Genomic DNA, 12,308 nt, shown 5'->3' on the forward strand with positions numbered 1-12,308 from the left:
GCATGAGAAACCTTGGGTGGTTGCATGAGAACACCCATGCACCACACTTGGTACGCCCCTATGGCGCAAAGTAATGCGAAGCAACGCTGTGCGCTGTTTCGCGTTACTTTTCTGTTATTGCCAGTGCTAAACAAGTTTGGCGTTGAAAAGTTAATTAGTAAAAAAAGATTTTGTGCCTGTTTACATAACTTTTGTGACACAAACACGGCGTAAAATCTTAGTAAATCTCCCCCGTAGTTTGGTGTGCGTGCAAACCCTGCAGTGAATTTCAGTATGGATTGTGGTGGACAGGCCTTCAAAGTTAATCCACACTTGCCACCGCTAGGGTCCACCTGCTGGTGCAAAAACATCAGAGCTTATAAGGATTAGCGTGGCCTTCTATGGTTTAACAATGGAATGTGCTCCCTCAGGAGAGTGGTCTGGTGGACTGGTTATGAAAGCTGAACCTGATTGCCCAGTTCCAAATTCGGCAGCTTTGGCCATAGTGCCACATCCTCTCCCCCACTGAACACCATACTGCCCCACTGAGAGAAACGCGCACTGCCTTCGGCTACAACCCAATTGTGCTCCACTTTAAACACCTGGATGAGACTCAATTAAAATTATGCACTAGACAAGTGTAATATGCTGTCTGGAACAAAATGTAACAACATCCTAGAAAAAGGCAGCACTCATAGGGAATGCAAGATTAAGTAAAGCATGTATAATGTAAGTAGGAACAACATGGTTACCTTAATGCTTTTACATTCATTATTCAGAAATCAATTATTGTTTTTGCCTGAAAAGTTAAAGACATGACTAAAGGACCTGGAAGGGACCCTTTTCAATGTCCATCGCCTATATTCTTACAAAACGTAAGCAGAATGGTTTAAACAGAAGCGCAACTAGAGGCAAATTTTGGGGGGGGTGTACTGCTCGATTTTCCCGGCCTTCTTGTGTTGTAGAGCGATTAATATGACTTCAGTCTCTTTCCATCCAAGTCTAAGGATTAGAGTAGTGAATAGAGCCTATTTATTAGACACTTTGATACGATCCTGTGCTCCTCCCCATAGATCAGGGCTTACATACATAGCCTAGGGGATAGATTCGTTAGTATTAAGGATAACCTGCCCTATAGTGAGGGTATTTCATGGAGTCGTGCTGAATTCAGGCCTGGTAGGCCTCAGACAGGAGAGACTCCATCTTTCTTTCTGCCCCGGCAGCTTGGAACATTTCTAGGTGAAGGGTGATATTTTAGTTATGAGGTGTTATTCGCTCGGAGAGAACCGGTTCAGGCCGGCCCTTATCGAAGGAGTGTATTCTTCCCCTGCCGAAGACACTACATCAGGCCGGCCGGCTGGGAACGTGTCCTTGGCACGGGGAGGTACAGGAATTTGGTGGGCGGCAGGTTTCAAGCTGGAATTTTCCATGAGAGAATGCACCTCTATATTAGTGAAAGTCTGAGTTAGATATTGGCACTTGCTTCTAGTCCATAGGCGGCACCTGGCCGTTAGCAGAAAAGCTACTACTTATTTCAGGGAAGACAGATGATGAACTTGAATCTAAAGAGGAGAGAGTAGCCGATGAGGAAGAGGTTCCAGTGACTCGGAGAGGGAGAAGGGAGTAGATCCGCGACTGCGGAGGTGTGACTTCCAGGCGAAGCCGAGGCACAGACGAGAAGGGAACCTAGATGACCATTGAGCACAGGCTACATACGACTAAGGTGATGTCGACCCCTTTTTATTGAAGTGTATAACTTAACCTTTTACTTTCCTTGCAGGTTGTATATATGATGTATTCTGTGAGTGTGCATGTAGCAATTAAATAAAGTATTTAGCTTGTTGTGAGTCAGCATGTGTTGTGTATCCTTGTATAGGAGGATAGCCTATTCTTCTAGTCAGATTCAACTTGACATGAACAGATGTTAATCCTGATCAGGTAAGTGGTAACTGAATGAGGGAGAAAAGAGCCCCTCGAACTAAAGAACAGGTTGTGCTCAACTAATAGTCTTTGTGTGATCTGATACATAGTAACCCCGATTCCCCTATCGTGTACTGCGGTGATAATAGGATGAGCTCGTGCTAAGGCTGCCGTCTGGGTAGGAAGTACTGGGTCCGTTCGAGACCGCGAGGCTAAGGCTGCCGTCTGGGTAGGAAGTTCTGGGTCTGTCTGAGACCGCGAGACTGTGGCTGCCGTCTGGGTAGGAAGTTCTGGGTCTGTCTGAGACCGCGAGACTGTGGCTGCCGTCTGGGTAGGAAGTTCTGGGTCTGTCTGAGACCGCGAGGCTGTGAGGTCTGAGACTGCGAGACAGTGGCTGCCGTTTGGGTAGGAAGTTCTGGGTCTGTCTGAGACCGCGAGACTGTGGCTGCCGTCTGGGTAGGAAGTTCTGGGTCTGTCTAAGACCGCGAGACTGTGGCTGCCGTCTGGGTAGGAAGTTCTGGGTCTGTCTGAGACCGCGAGACTGTGGCTGCCGTCTGGGTAGGAAGTTCTGGGTCTGTCTGAGACCGCGAGACTGTGGCTGCCGTCTGGGTAGGAAGTTCTGGGTCTGTCTGAGACCGCGAGACTGTGGCTGCCGTCTGGGTAGGAGGTTCTGGGTCTGTCTGAGACCGCGAGACTGTGGCTGCCGTCTGGGTAGGAGGTTCTGGGTCTGTCTGAGACCGCGAGACTGTGGCTGCCGTCTGGGTAGGAAGTTCTGGGTCTGTCTGAGATCGCGAGGCTGTGAGGTCTTGATATATATATATATATATAATAGGAATTCCCTGTCCCTAGGTGGTACATATATATGTGGTTATTTAGGTGTAAAAAGGCCCTAGGGAGGGGGTAACGTTCTGGTTTGGGTTAGAAAGGCTCTGTTGAGCGGGTTCCACCTGATCCGAAAACCCAAGCAGAACATTTGGCGTCACGAACTGTTTACGAAACCTGTGTGCGTTTTGTTTGTCTTATGTTTGCTTTCGGTGTGTGCGTGGTTTTCTTTGCATTCTTTTTTATATATTTGCGTGTATAGTTTTTTTTTTTTTCCTCTCTCTCTTTCTCTCTTCCTTTCTTTTCTCTGCGTTTCTTTTTCTTTCTTTTTTCGCGATGTTTTCTAAGAAATCTAAATCTACTCTTAAATTGTCCGTTGATATTCCCGGATGGGATTCAACGCCTTATGGAGCCTTAGCCCGTGAATGGGCTGACTCTACTGGTCTGAGTGAAAATTGGAACTCTTCTTTGGAGTCGGCGGAACCGGCTGACGTGATTACTTGTTTGCAGACGGCACCTGTATTGAAGGGTGAGGAGGTTCCCGCTTTGGGGCGCAGAGGTTGGGTTATTCTGTCTGCGTATCGGATTCTGCATGAGAGATTGTTGAAATTACAGATCTCTCTTAAGGATGTGGAGGCACACTTTGTTGAGATTCAGAATTCTAATACTCTACTGCGATGTCAAAATAAGTTGCTTTCTGACAAACTTGACACTTACCAAACGGTTGCCGAAAGGGCGGCTGTGCGGATTGCTCGTTATAAGTACAAGAACAGGCGTGGTCGAGTTTCGACGCGTAAGGTGCGTCTGGTCGTGGCGAAAGCTGGACTAGATTGGAATCCTGATGAATGGGATGGTAATATCTGGGACTCGAGTACCTCTTGTTCCTCGGGTGAGGAGTCTGTTACGCACGAGTTTTCTCGTTCCCGTCATGAATGTAAGTCTGCTTCTCGCACCTCTGATGGTGCACCCCGTGATTATGCTCGTTCTTCGGGCGGGATCGATGCTTCTTACACTGATTGTCCCTCTACTAGTACTGCTCGGGCTCCTTGTGATGCTCGTCCCGTGGTCTCTGCGCATCCGGTTTTTCGTCGGAAGTTGCAGCAATCTCCTAATGCTCCGCAGGGTGTTTCTTTGGACTGTTTAGAAGATTTTACTCAACAAGAAATTAGTGATATTTTGCAGCGCTTTCGGCAGCGGACTGGTGAGGCCTTGCTCACATGGATGGTGCGCCTTTATGAACTGGGCGCTGCCGGTATTATGCTGGATACTGGCGACTGTTTGAAATTTTGTTCTTTGAGTTTGGATTCTACTGTGCAAGATCATTTTCGTAACTATAATGGTGGTGGTCAAATTTCTTTGCTCCAATTGGCGACTGAGGGTTGTAATTTGAAGTATCCTACTGAATCTGACTGGCCTGTCAATGACAAGCCGTGGTATACCTTGCGTGATGCTGCGCAACGTCTTAAGGAGGAAGTGATGAAAACGGCTATTTTTCTGGGCACTGCTGACAGGTTGCTTGATGGGATGTTGACTTCTTCTGTGCGGAATCGTATCATTCGCTCTTCTCCTGTCGCCTACAAGCAGGTCATGATGACTTTGTTGATTTACTAGACTGGTAATGTGCTATCTACAGTGTTGGAATCGGTGCGCCAACTCGGTGAGTTGGGTGAGTGGTTTAAACCTGAACGTCAGCCCCGGTCTGACACTCGTACTCCTGGTGAATATAAATTTACTAGACGTGATATCTTTACTGGTCTTTTGGCTGATGGTGTACGTCGGGAGGACATTGATGGTGAGACTACTGCTCATTTGTGGGAGTTGTTTCGCAAACGGGGCTTGGATCGGAAGGAGGGTGCCCGGCGTGTTCGAACGACTGAGTGTGATCGTGGTTGTTCTGATGGTAGCGGTGATGACGATCGCCGTGGGCGCTCTGATCGTCGTGATGATCGGTGTCCTGTACGTGATCTGTCCCCCGTCGAGAGCGGGACAGGGAGAGAGAGGGGGAAAAGGAAAGGGGGAGAAATGATCATGCTTACAGCAGGCGTAGAGATGATAGGGATCAATCTCCTGAGTTGAGGAGGAGAGAGAATCGTCACAGCTTGGTTGATCGTAACCCACGGTATAATACTGAAGACTTGAATCCGTTCCGTACGGGGAATGGATATGAACAGGAGGTACCGATACCTAAGAAACGTGAGAGTCTTTATCCTGATTTGTCCTGGTACACAGAATGCAGTAAGAATGACTAGGAAATAGGTCAAGCTCCGGTACACAGATGGGCTCATAGAGATAATAGACCCTATGTAGATATTGATATTTATTGGAGACATCGTAATATCCAAAGGGCCCGAGCATTAGTTGATACAGGAGCGGAGGCCACTCTTATTCATGGAAAATCAAAGAAGTTTACAGGGCAGCCTTTTACTATTACCGGATTAGGAGGAAAAGAAACCCCTGCAGTTCAAACTTTGCTTGAAATGAGAATAGGTAGAATCCCTAGAAAGGAATATTCTGTATTAGTGGTGCCACTCTTAGAATTCATAATTGGAATTGATATTTTGAAGGGAATGACGTTGCATCTTGATGATGGGTGTTACCAATTTGGAACGACGCATTATATCTCGTCCAGACCTATACGGGTTGGTCGTTTAAGGATGCCCCCCATACAAGTTCCCCAGGCGACCAAAGTGGTTTGTCAGAAGCAGTATCGTATTCCGGGTGGTCATGAAGAGATTAGTATCACCATTCAGGAGTTGGTTGATGCAGGTGTTATAACTCCAGTTACTTCTGCTTGGAATAATCCTGTTTGGCCGGTGCGTAAGAGTGATAATTCTTGGCGCATGACTGTTGATTATCGAGAATTGAACAAACACACGCCCTCTTTGACTGTTGCAGTACCGGATGTTATTACCCTGATTGAAAGAATCCAAACACATCCAGGTACATGGTATGCGTCCATCGATATTGCTAATGCTTTCTTTTCTATTCCAATTGCCCCTGAGTGTCAGGAACAGTTCAGTTTTACGTGGAACGGGCGTCAGATGACGTTTAGAAGTCTTCCTCAGGGCTATGTGCATAGTCCTACGATTTGTCACCGGCTGGTGGCAGAACATTTGGCTGAGGTACCAGTTCATCCCAAAATTCAGATATGTCATTATATTGATGATGTTTTGATCCAAGGCGAAACACAAGAGGATGTTCAGACACAATTAGATAGAGTCATTGAGTGTCTGCGTGAGAAAGGTTGGGAGATCAATCCGGATAAATTACAAGGTCCGTCCCAAGCTGTAAAATTTTTAGGTATTAATTGGCATGAGGGACTCCGCGAGGTGATCCCTCAAGTTAAACAGAAGATTCTTGATTTTTCGGTTCCGAGGAATAGGAAGGAAGCCCAGAGCTTCATTGGCTTATTTGGTTTTTGGCGCCAGCATATTCCTCATTTGAGTCAAATATTGGCCCCTTTGTACCGAATTACACGTAAAAAGAATGCATTTGAATGGGATAAGCAACAGCAAGATGCATTTAGTCTGGCGAAAGAGGCAATTCAACATGCTATGGATCTATGGCCTGTACGTGATGGTGATGTGGATTTGAATGTGTCTGTGCAAGGCCCTTATGCAAATTGGAGTTTGTGGCAGAAACAAGGCAGGAGTAAGGTACCGTTAGGTTTTTGGACCAAAAAGCTACCTGATGCTGGTGAGCATTATACACCCTTTGAGAAACAGCTACTTGCTTGTTATTGGGCTTTGGTGGATACCGAGCAATTGACTTTGGGACATGATATATTCTTGCGTCCTGAAATTCCTATTATGCAGTGGGTTCTGAGTTCACCGAAAACTCATCGAATTGGGCATGCTCAAGAGGCGAGCGTGATTAAATGGAAATGGTACATACAACACAGGGCACGTGTGGGCCCGAAAGGAGTTGCGTCTTTACATGAGCAAGTGGCGCAAGCACCGTCGACTGAGACTGAGAGTGAGTGTTCCGTACCTTTAGAACAGGAGTCTCCTGTTAAGTGGGGTAGACCTTTTGATGATTTGTCCGCTGAGGACAGAAACCATGTTTGGTTCACAGATGGGTCGGCGAAGTTTATTGGGACGACACGGCACTGGAAGGCGGTGTCTTATAATCCGGTCACACAGAAACTGTTGAGCACAACTGGTGAAGGGAAGAGTAGCCAATTTGCCGAGCTTTACGCTGTTTACCAAGTTTTGAAACAAGAATTACCTGGTACATGTCATATTTTTACCGATTCTTGGTCAACTGCCAATGGACTGGCTGTTTGGTTGCCAACTTGGCATTCCCATAATTGGAAGTTACATTCCAAAGAATTGTGGGGAAAAGAGTTATGGCAAGAGATTTGGGAGATGCTCCCACAGAGTACTGTTACAATCTTCCATGTGGATGCTCACACTCCAATAGACTCCCTTGACAAATTTTTTCATAACATTGCAGATGAAAAATCTAAAATTGCTGAGGCAGTGGTGGACAGACAAGATCCTGATATTGCGGGATTGGCGAAATGGGCACACCAGAAGGCAGGACACTTTGGAGAGAAGGCCACTAGCAGGTGGGCTGCTGATAGAGGAATTTATATTCCCCTGGATCTAATCAAAAATGTTATTTTACATTGTCCCGTCTGTCAACATATCAGACAGCGTAAGGTACCCCAAATTGTTAGAGGCCATTTACATCGCGGGAAATTGCCCGCTCAAATTTGGACATCGGACCCCTTCCCATGAGTAGGAATTGTACATATAGTGGCTTGCTGGTAGCTCTTCCATGTAAGCAAGCTACCCAATTGAATACCATAAAAACATTAGAATTAATTATGATGTATTATGGTGTGCCATTCCAAATTCAATCTGATAATGCATCCCATTTTCGTGGAAGATTGGTACAAGAATTCTGTGTGGAAAATAATATTGAATGGATATTTCATATACCCTACTACCCGCAGGCCTCGGGCCTGGTGGAGAGATTGAATGGCCTGTTAAAGGACCAATTACGAAAGTTAACAGATGACAAGTATAAAAACTGGCGAGACTTTTTACCACAAGCACTATTGATTCTGAATAATCGTCCTTTTTTAAATGCTGAATCTCCACTTATGCGTTTGTTTCCCCCAAATGTTGAGACTATGCCTAATGTAATCAGTGAAACTGTGATGTATTGGGAAATTACTCCCGGAGCTCTGACTCCATGCAGAGCTACCCCAGGGTCGGCAGGTTTAGACTTGCACGCCATGGATGACACCGTTCTGGAGAGTAAGAATCGGGTCATCATTGCTACTGGTGTTGGTATTCATATACCACCTGGGAATTTTGGATTGATCGCCCCTAGATCGGGGCTGGCTGTAAAAGGCATCCAGGTACTTGGAGGTGTCATCGACAGTGACTATCAGGGAGAGATTAAGGTACTTCTGCTAAATAGCAGTGAGATTGACTTACTGATACACCGCACTGACCGAGTGGCTCAATTACTCATTATGCCTGTTTTCAGTGGCGAGATATTGAAAGGCACTGCCCCAACTTTGCTAACTGTACGTGGCCAGAAAGGCTTTGGCTCTACGGATAACCCTGGGGCCAGGGTTTGGGTGCAATCGCCTAAGAATCCCCCTGAACAAGCAGAGGTTATTGCCACCGGTCAGGACAATACAATTTTGGTTATGAGGCCAGGGAAAGATAGCTGGGAAGCTGTCCCAGCTGATAAATGTTATTTACGAGAATGATTAATGCCTGTAACTGGTTCTTTTTCAGATCATTCTTTGGATTGTTGCTGCAGGATGTGTCGGAACTGGACTCCTTTTGGATTGGTTCGGCGAGAGAGAAGGGATCCCGTCAACCCGGGATGAACTGAGAACCCGAGTGTTGCGTTCCTTCAATGCGTGGGATTCGTCATCGAACTTTTGGACATTACTGGCCAAGAGAGTGACTGATGCCCCTCACTTCTGCTTGACACCGATGAGATCTGTGCATGACATTCTAGCGACTTGTCTAGTTGCTGTCCCCGCCTCACTGGAGACTTTAATTAGTATCTTTAACGTTTCGAAGGCTCGTCCGAATATTATCCTGGGTGATTTTGCTACCCATGTATATTGTCCTTTGTGCACTGAACTGCCGAATGAGCAACTCCCCATCCAGTCCCAAATAATTACGTATAATATCACACGAGGTGACCTATGCTTCTTTCTTACATGTAATCCTAATGCAATTTCTGAATGCCTACGCCTCAAGTTAAGAGGCGCCACTTCATTCACAACTCACGAACGGACTTTGTGTTTTCAGAGGACACCGACCACATGTGTCTCAGTCCAGAACAATATGACTTGCAATAGTTTGGTAGTTACTCCCAGTCACTATTGTGCGATGTTGCTACCTGCCGGATGGCTTTTCTCATGTGGTAACACTTCCTGGCCATATGTCCCTGCAAACATTTCCGGAGGCCCGTGTGCCATTACCAGACTGAGTTTGCTGATGTTCTCATCACATCCAAATGCCAACTCTCGTGTGCTTCGAGATACTATGATGTTACAGGAGGATTGTGACTCATCTTTGCATTTATATTCCAAGTCTGAATATCTTAGCCTAGCTGTTTCAATTATTGGTGTTCCTGCTTTGGCGGTTTATAATGCCAAATCTATTGGGAAAATGGCTTGCTGGATGGTGAAATCTATTAATCATACTTCTACAGTCTTGTCTGACTTGCTATTGGACGCCCAGGGTGAACGTAGGGCCATTTTGCAAAATAGAGCAGCCATTGATTATCTTTTGCTTAAACATGGACATGGTTGCTCGGACTTTGAAGGCCTCTGCTGTTTTAACTTATCTGATCATACACAATCCATTCGTGCACACCTAGATAAGTTGCATGACTTAACGGATGAAGTTAGAAAACACATTGATCAGGGCTGGTTTGACTGGCTCTTTAATTGGTTACCGGACGTGCATATGTTACGCCACACATTAGGTGGCATTTTGATTGCTATCGCTGTTTTGATTTCTATCTGTTGCTTTATTCAGTGTATCCCTTCACTGCTTCACTTCTGTACACTCGGTACTAGACATAGATCAGTTAGTTTTGTTTCATATTATTCTTCCACCGATGTTAGTTCTGTTTAATGGATGTATAATAGACTGAAGTCAAGGGTGAAATGTACTGCTCGATTTTCCCGGCCTTCTTGTGTTGTAGAGCGATTAATATGACTTCAGTCTCTTTCCATCCAAGTCTAAGGATTAGAGTAGTGAATAGAGCCTATTTATTAGACACTTTGACACGATCCTGTGCTCCTCCCCATAGATCAGGGCTTACATACATAGCCTAGGGGATAGATTCGTTAGTATTAAGGATAACCTGCCCTATAGTGAGGGTATTTCATGGAGTCGTGCTGAATTCAGGCCTGGTAGGCCTCAGACAGGAGAGACTCCATCTTTCTTTCTGCCCCGGCAGCTTGGGACATTTCTAGGTGAAGGGTGATATTTTAGTTATGAGGTGTTATTCGCTCGGAGAGAACCGGTTCAGGCCGGCCCTTATCGAAGGAGTGTATTCTTCCCCTGCCGAAGACACTACATCAGGCCGGCCGGCTGGGAACGTGTCCTTGGCACGGGGAGGTACAGGAATTTGGTGGGCGGCAGGTTTCGAGCTGGAATTTTCCATGAGAGAATGCACCTCTATATTAGTGAAAGTCTGAGTTAGATATTGGCACTTGCTTCTAGTCCATAGGCGGCACCTGGCCGTTAGCAGAAAAGCTACTACTTATTTCAGGGAAGACAGATGATGAACTTGAATCTAAAGAGGAGAGAGTAGCCGATGAGGAAGAGGTTCCAGTGACTCGGAGAGGGAGAAGGGAGTAGATCCGCGACTGCGGAGGTGTGACTTCCAGGCGAAGCCGAGGCACAGACGAGAAGGGAACCTAGATGACCATTGAGCACAGGCTACATACGACTAAGGTGATGTCGACCCCTTTTTATTGAAGTGTATAACTTAACCTTTTACTTTCCTTGCAGGTTGTATATATGATGTATTCTGTGAGTGTGCATGTAGCAATTAAATAAAGTATTTAGCTTGTTGTGAGTCAGCATGTGTTGTGTATCCTTGTATAGGAGGATAGCCTATTCTTCTAGTCAGATTCAACTTGACATGAACAGATGTTAATCCTGATCAGGTAAGTGGTAACTGAATGAGGGAGAAAAGAGCCCCTCGAACTAAAGAACAGGTTGTGCTCAACTAATAGTCTTTGTGTGATCTGATACATAGTAACCCCGATTCCCCTATCGTGTACTGCGGTGATAATAGGATGAGCTCGTGCTAAGGCTGCCGTCTGGGTAGGAAGTACTAGGTCCGTTCGAGACCGCGAGGCTAAGGCTGCCGTCTGGGTAGGAAGTTCTGGGTCTGTCTGAGACCGCGAGACTGTGGCTGCCGTCTGGGTAGGAAGTTCTGGGTCTGTCTGAGACCGCGAGACTGTGGCTGCCGTCTGGGTAGGAAGTTCTGGGTCTGTCTGAGGCCGCGAGGCTGTGAGGTCTGAGACTGCGAGACTGTGGCTGCCGTTTGGGTAGGAAGTTCTGGGTCTGTCTGAGACCGCGAGACTGTGGCTGCCGTCTGGGTAGGAAGTTCTGGGTCTGTCTAAGACCGCGAGACTGTGGCTGCCGTCTGGGTAGGAAGTTCTAGGTCTGTCTGAGACCGCGAGACTGTGGCTGCCGTCTGGGTAGGAAGTTCTGGGTCTGTCTGAGACCGCGAGACTGTGGCTGCCGTCTGGGTAGGAAGTTCTGGGTCTGTCTGAGACCGCGAGACTGTGGCTGCCGTCTGGGTAGGAGGTTCTGGGTCTGTCTGAGACCGCGAGACTGTGGCTGCCGTCTGGGTAGGAGGTTCTGGGTCTGTCTGAGACCGCGAGACTGTGGCTGCCGTCTGGGTAGGAAGTTCTGGGTCTGTCTGAGATCGCGAGGCTGTGAGGTCTTGATATATATATATATATATAATAGGAATTCCCTGTCCCTAGGTGGTACATATATATGTGGTTATTTAGGTGTAAAAAGGCCCTAGGGAGGGGGTAACGTTCTGGTTTGGGTTAGAAAGGCTCTGTTGAGCGGGTTCCACCTGATCCGAAAACCCAAGCAGAACAGGGGGCTACTAAACATTTGGGGGGTACGGACTCTTGCAGCAATATGCAGAGTGGTGATGCAGGGGCTCTAAGAAGGGGTGAAAAGACAACAAAGCCTCGCTAGCAAGTAAATGATCTTTTAATGACCTGTGGAGTACTCAGGTGCGGCTGTGTGTGTGCTCGGGAAGCTGTCTCAGCCAGGCTGACACACACGCCAGGAGGGGGACGATCGGGGGGGGGGGCTGAAGCCCTATGAGCCCAAGAGCGTTGCGCACCTGGGTTTAAAGAGACCACATCCCTGAACACAAAGCTGCATTACACATTTTCTAAGCTAAAATAAGGAAAACAGCTGATAAGGTTCACATTAAACATTTTCCACTCCACGCATCAACCAAGTATTGAAGTACCTCCAGTCATGGTGTGCTTCCCCAACTGGGGAAAACATCATAATGCTTTTCAAAGAAAGATGAGAAAACGAAAGTAGTGCTTC

This window comes from Triturus cristatus, chromosome 3_2 (genome assembly GCF_964204655.1).
Source record: "Triturus cristatus chromosome 3_2, aTriCri1.1, whole genome shotgun sequence".
Taxonomy (NCBI): domain Eukaryota; kingdom Metazoa; phylum Chordata; class Amphibia; order Caudata; family Salamandridae; genus Triturus; species Triturus cristatus.